This window comes from Rhinolophus sinicus, chromosome 1, assembly GCF_057876585.1.
Source record: "Rhinolophus sinicus isolate RSI-liver-muscle chromosome 1, RSI-T2T, whole genome shotgun sequence".
Taxonomy (NCBI): domain Eukaryota; kingdom Metazoa; phylum Chordata; class Mammalia; order Chiroptera; family Rhinolophidae; genus Rhinolophus; species Rhinolophus sinicus.
The window spans coordinates 129,395,471-129,401,470 of NC_142501.1; positions in this window are offsets into that span (position 1 = coordinate 129,395,471).

The following is a 6,000-nucleotide window of genomic DNA, read 5'->3' on the forward strand; positions in this document are numbered from 1 at the left end:
TCTTCTTTCTTGCATCTCTCACCTCCTGAAATACCATATCTACCTCTCTGCTTCCTTGGTGGCAGTGTGTCCCACCATCTCCTCACCACGTCCGTTTTAGAAGTCCCGGGATCTCTCTGCCTTGTCCCCACCCTCTCCCTAGTGTTGGGAACGGTGCCTGGCATTCAGCAGGCACTCGGTATGAATTGACTGATTAAGTGGCCTGGGAGGCAAAATTGGTACGGGGCTGAAAAGATCACAGGTAGACAGAAGAAAGGAGAAGAGTAGAAACCAAAAGAGGACGAAGGCAAGGATACAGGAAATGGAAGACAACAGCAGGTTGGGAGGAGAAACAGTCCATATGTAGCAGGACTGGGAGAGACAAAAGACAAGTGGAGGGATGAGGTAGGACCTTGGCCCTAGAGGGTAAAATCATGCCCCGCCCCCTGCCCCGCCCCCGCCCGCCCCCTGCCCCGCCCCCTGCCCCGCGTGCGCACAGGACTAGGGCTCCCAGGCACACTACTACAGGTGCAGTCTTGGGGTGCTGGGAAGCAACCCAGGTGATGGCCTGACAACAAGCTCAGTGAAAAAACAGCAAGGCTGTGAAGAGCTGAGCTTGTGCTGGGCCTCACATGCTTACCCCACTGACATTCTAGGGGAGTTTGAAGCAACCCTTGGTCTCTGCTCCCTTCCACATTCCCCTGGGTCCCTGAGTCGTACTGGAAGCTTTGAGAATAGAACGCAATGGCAATAAGGGGATTTACCACGGAAGGAGAGTGTGACGGCTGCGACAGCTAGAACTTGCTCTTACATGAGGACAAAGAGAGGTCAAGAAGTCTAACTATGATATCATCCTTACAGCTATTTTCTCAACATTCTTATAATTTTTTTCTAATCAATTAAAGAGCAGAGGGTTTCTATCAGCCGAATGTGCATCTTACACTTTTAAAATGAAAACCTTTTCCCAGGAGTCTTCAGAAGTATTATATTCCTGAAAGACTGAGAAGGAGATGGAACTCCCTCCCCCAAGGTGAGATCTATTTGCCACCCTTCTGTGGTCACTTCTGCTCTCACATTCAACCTACTCAACAGTCCTACTGCTCAAACTAGGGCTATTTTGGTGGGGAGAAGGGGCCAAAAGGGAGCAGGGAGATAGGTGTAGGTAGTAGAAACACAAATGCTCAGCCAAGTGCTCCAAATTCCCCCACCTCCAGCACCGCAACGGGAGAGCTCTAGGGGCTGCCTTCTCCTTGAATGTCTGTATCCCTGGGATCCTGGGATCACAAACACACTGCTTGTAAGTCAGCACACCCTGACGTGCGTATCTCAAAACCATCTCAGACATTTTTCTGTGCCCTCAGAAAATACACTGTCATGGCAGGCATCAAATGACATCAACAGGCCAGTCATTCAGGGGGGCTCTCTGCCAACTTCCTGTCTGTTTAAAACGTTGAGGCTTTGCCTGGACACGGGATGTTGGAGAAAAGTCTATTGCAAAACCCACCTGGACAAACTCTCAGAGAGAGTTCAGAGATTGTCCCTGTCAGTCTCTTCCACATGCCAACAGCGGGCTCTATTTCTCCACATTTCTTCCTCTTGGAATACCAGAACTCTGGCTTCCTTTGAATTGCATGTGAAATCCTGCAGGACTTAGTTAGCTGAACCTTGAAACTAAACACAAACTCTAACCTTGTATGGTCTGAAGCATGGGAAATGAGTTACAGAACACTGAGCAGCGACTGCCCATGTAAAAATTATTTTGAAGGCAGGGACTCAAACAAACCATGCAGTAGGCCACATGGTTTACAAATGAGAGATCTGCTAATTGAACAACATTGCTCAGCAGATGGGCCACAGCCCAGAGCATAAATTTAGCTAGATTCCAAATCCTCATTCTATGCTCATACCCAGCCCCACAGTGGGGAATTCTTGTGATCATAATTCATAGTCGAAAAGGAGATCAATGTTGCATTTCTTCGAAAAGTAAACCCGCTGTGCCAAGTGAGGGCCTGAATGGTTAAATCAAATGTTTGCCTTGCTTTACCCAGCTAGAAAATCACTGCCACATCTCTGAAGGGCTCTCCTACTTGGATTCCCAGTTGCCAGTAATTCAAGGACTCATTTGGCAACTGACTTATTGACATTTATAACCTATACAAATTTCTCTTTGCTCAAGTTCAAGAGAACTTGGCACGAACATTCCCTTGTTTATTCACCAGGTCAGCTCCTGTGTCTTTCCAAAATATAATTGATCTCTGTAAGTCACCGGTTCCTGGTGGACATCTGTCCCTGGTGTCTTTTCCTTCACTAATGATTTGGCTGTAGTCAGCTGATATCAGTTAGGGGTTCCCTTCCTCCTCCTCTGCTCCTTTGAAATTCTTCCAGAATCTGTGTTCTCTCCTTTCAAGAGGGTGATATTTCCATAGAAAGGGGGACAGTCCCTCAGGGCTGGCACATGTGTCCAGGGCAAGAACTGCTGCCGCCTCATATTTTGGTCCCCTCACCTGAGTCTCACTGCTCCCTTGACCTCCAGTGCCCTGTTAGCTTGAACCTTCACATCTCTGATTTGCTTTTACCTGATTTATATCGCACTGTATCTGTCAGTTTTCAGATTCACAGCTGTAACAGGGCAATACCAAGAATAAAATTATTTGCACATTTGGAATGCAATGAGGCTTTATGAGGGTAACCCATACCATCATCTACTCCAGACCTTTGGAATAAAGTATAGCCACTGTGCTCGAGGCTTTGGTGAAGGGGTGGTGTAGGAATAGATGGTATCTTTAATGTCCAGGCAGATTGACACAGAGATGTGTATTTTTGGTTTTGAAATGTAATCCGCAGACCCACTAGGTGGAAGCAGGGTTCTTTGGAAGAATGGCTACTTCCAACTATAGGTAGGAAATATATAAGAAGAGCTGAGACATCTTGGTCGTAATGCAAAGAAGCAGTCAGAGATTAATGAGTCATGTGTAAAGGATGCAGGAGCCATCACAAAAGGATTTCCAGTGGCCAAAGATGGAATAATGTAAGAATAAATAGTATTAGTGAAGAATTGTTTGAAGCACATTGAATACACAAAAACCCATGAGTTCATCATCACCTTCATCATTATCAACACCATCATCATCATCACCACTTGAGAGAGTTTTCATCTCCTACCAAAAACACAAGCAACCAAACCAAACCAAACCAAACCAGACCAAACAACAACAACAACAACAACAAAACTCTTTGGACACCCCTCGAATTAATAAGCTCTTAAAAAGAAAGAATTAAGCACCTCTCCAGCCTTTCCAATATGAACTATATTTGAGGGTAACAAAATAGCTCTTACTGATGAGGGAAAATCATTTTATGGAAGGAATCTAACTTATGCATGTGAAAAGGCAATGACTTGTTTAAAACAGCCTTTTGCAACCTCTAATGAAATGATTTATTTGAGCTACAATCACCAATGAGTGACTGTATGCTCATGGATTGGCAAGGAATTTTGCAGTAGAAGACTCCACTGTGACCACCTGAGCCCACTGCTTGATTGAGCATCAGATGGATGGACAACATAAGACCATGTGCCTGCTGATGGTATGTGATGTGAACTACACAGCTACCTATGACATTTTATTGCCAAAATAGTTGATCTAAACCAAATCAAGCCATTAGAGCTAACTTCCAAACATAGGAAAAACAGGACCCAATGAAAGCAGACAAATGACATTAAAAGGAAGGAAACAGACAAATCCAGAATGTGGAACATTCCACAAGCCAAATGGCCCAGTTTCTGTAATCAGTCTATAGCATGGGGAGAAATAGGGGATTCTCCAGTTTGAAAAAATAATTAAGCTATGTAAACATCCAAAAGCAATTTGTAGACTTTACTTGGATCCTACTTAGAACAAACCAACTTAAAAAAAAAAAAAAAGATTTTTTTGTTTGTTTGTTTGTTTCAGACAACTGAGCAAATTTAATCACAGACATGGTATAAGATGACCCCAAGGAATTACTGTGTGCGATAATGACCTTGTGGTCATGTAAGAAAACATCCATATGTTTTAGAGATGCCTACAGAAGTATATAGTGTTGAAATGATATCAAGTCTTCATATAAAGGGGTTCATTGTACTATCATCTCTGTTTTTTAGTATGTTTGGCATTTTGATAATGTAAAACCTTTAAAAGTTGGTAGGATTTAGAAAGAATCTTTTAAAAAACAAAAATGGTAGCGAGAGCTCATTATTAAAGTGCCTGGCTCTACATTTTGCTTTAAATGTTGTTAGAAGTTGTCAGCATCAAGTTCTCAGTATTTGTTTTATGAATTCTAATCGTGAAGACCATCTAATAATCAAAATTACACTAAAAAATTAGAATTGTAGAATATCATTAAGCATACTACTTCGGAACAAGTATAGAGAGCCATTTTTTAATGACACTATAGACATCAGTACCTGTTAAAAAATTATTCTAAGGTCACACAGATGCTGGGGCAGGACAGGAAACTGAAAAGGCTTGAAAGAACCATTTGTAAAGACTGGTGTCCTCTGTCTGAGGGGAAGGCTAACCTCTGACTCTCCTGCTGAGCTGCAGAAACTGCCTGGGAGAGCTTTGGGGGGAGCTTGGTGTGTGTTTCTGGGTGAAAGTAGGTTCCACTTAGCATTACTGTCCAATATCCGCTTCCCTTACTTCTGGGCATGGGATGGGGCATTCCACTTTCCCAATATGCTTCACTTTCATATGGCTATATGACTTGTTATGGCTTATGCAATATGAGCAAAAGTGATCTGTGTCACTTCTGAGTGGGAGCATTTAAGAGGCAGTGCCTGATTCTCTACCTCCCTTTCCCTCTGATGCAGGGGTGTCCAAACTGCGGCCCATGGGCCAACTGCGGCCCGCAATCCATTTTTAATTGGCCCACAGCAAATTCCAAAAATATATGTAGTTACTTAAATAAACCAGGTGAGGCAATAGGTACTTCACCTAGAGTGAGTGGCCTGGCTGTTTGTGTATTTTACCGCATATGGCCCTTGGTGAAAAACGTTGAAAAAAGTTTGGACACCCCTGCGTCTGATGCAACCACAGCCACCAGAGGACCCTGCCTACCCATCAGTGTGTGCTGGACATGATGTATAAGGAAGAAAGCTTTCTCCCTCTCTCTCCAGCTTTTTATCTCCCTCTCATAAGCCATGAAATTTGGAGGGTTTTGTTACTGCAGCATAATGTAAATGATACTGTCTAATACTGATTGCAAGTGGAGTGAGCACTTCGGGTTTTTTGTTTGTTTGTTTAGTTTCTTGTGTTTGTTTTACTTTGCATTTCATGTATTATTGCTACAATAATATTACCAATTAATAAAGGTTCACTATGACTAACAGTTTATACACATTACCCTATTCAAGTCTCACCACAAGCTGTGTGTAAGAGTCTGTTATTATCATCTGTGTATCACATCTGAGACAGAGAGATTAGATAGCTTATCCAAGATCACACAACTGGTTTAAGGTAGAGCCAGGATGAGAACCCAAGCCATTAGATTCTAGAGAACAGCTCTTATCTATAAAGCTATGCTCTTTTTTACTATAAGAAAGTCCCATCTTACATTTGCAGGGTTTCTGTTCCTGCTCTAATTGTTTTATGAAATATTGTTTAAAATTAAACTTTGCTTCAGTGAAATAGTAATTTTGAGGTTAAGTCCTTGAGGTTTACAATTAGTCCTTGATTCAGGCTATGTTTCCTTGTTTGCTTCTCTGTAGCATTTATGACAATAATACATTTTTTTCCAGGAATAAAAACTAAACACCCCTTGCAAAGTACTCTGTTTATTAGAGCAAATTTGCCTTGTGGATCACTTCTAACTGGATAAACAATCACGTTGAAGCATCTGAAAGTTTCCCAGAAGTTTCTGTTTGAGGCTGACGCCATGTGCAGCTCTGGTCCAGGGAAGACTGTTCCGTGAGGGAAGAGCTGGCCTCAACTTGACTCCCAACCTCACGGTTCCTTCCTGCTTTCTGTCGTGGAGCTACATTTC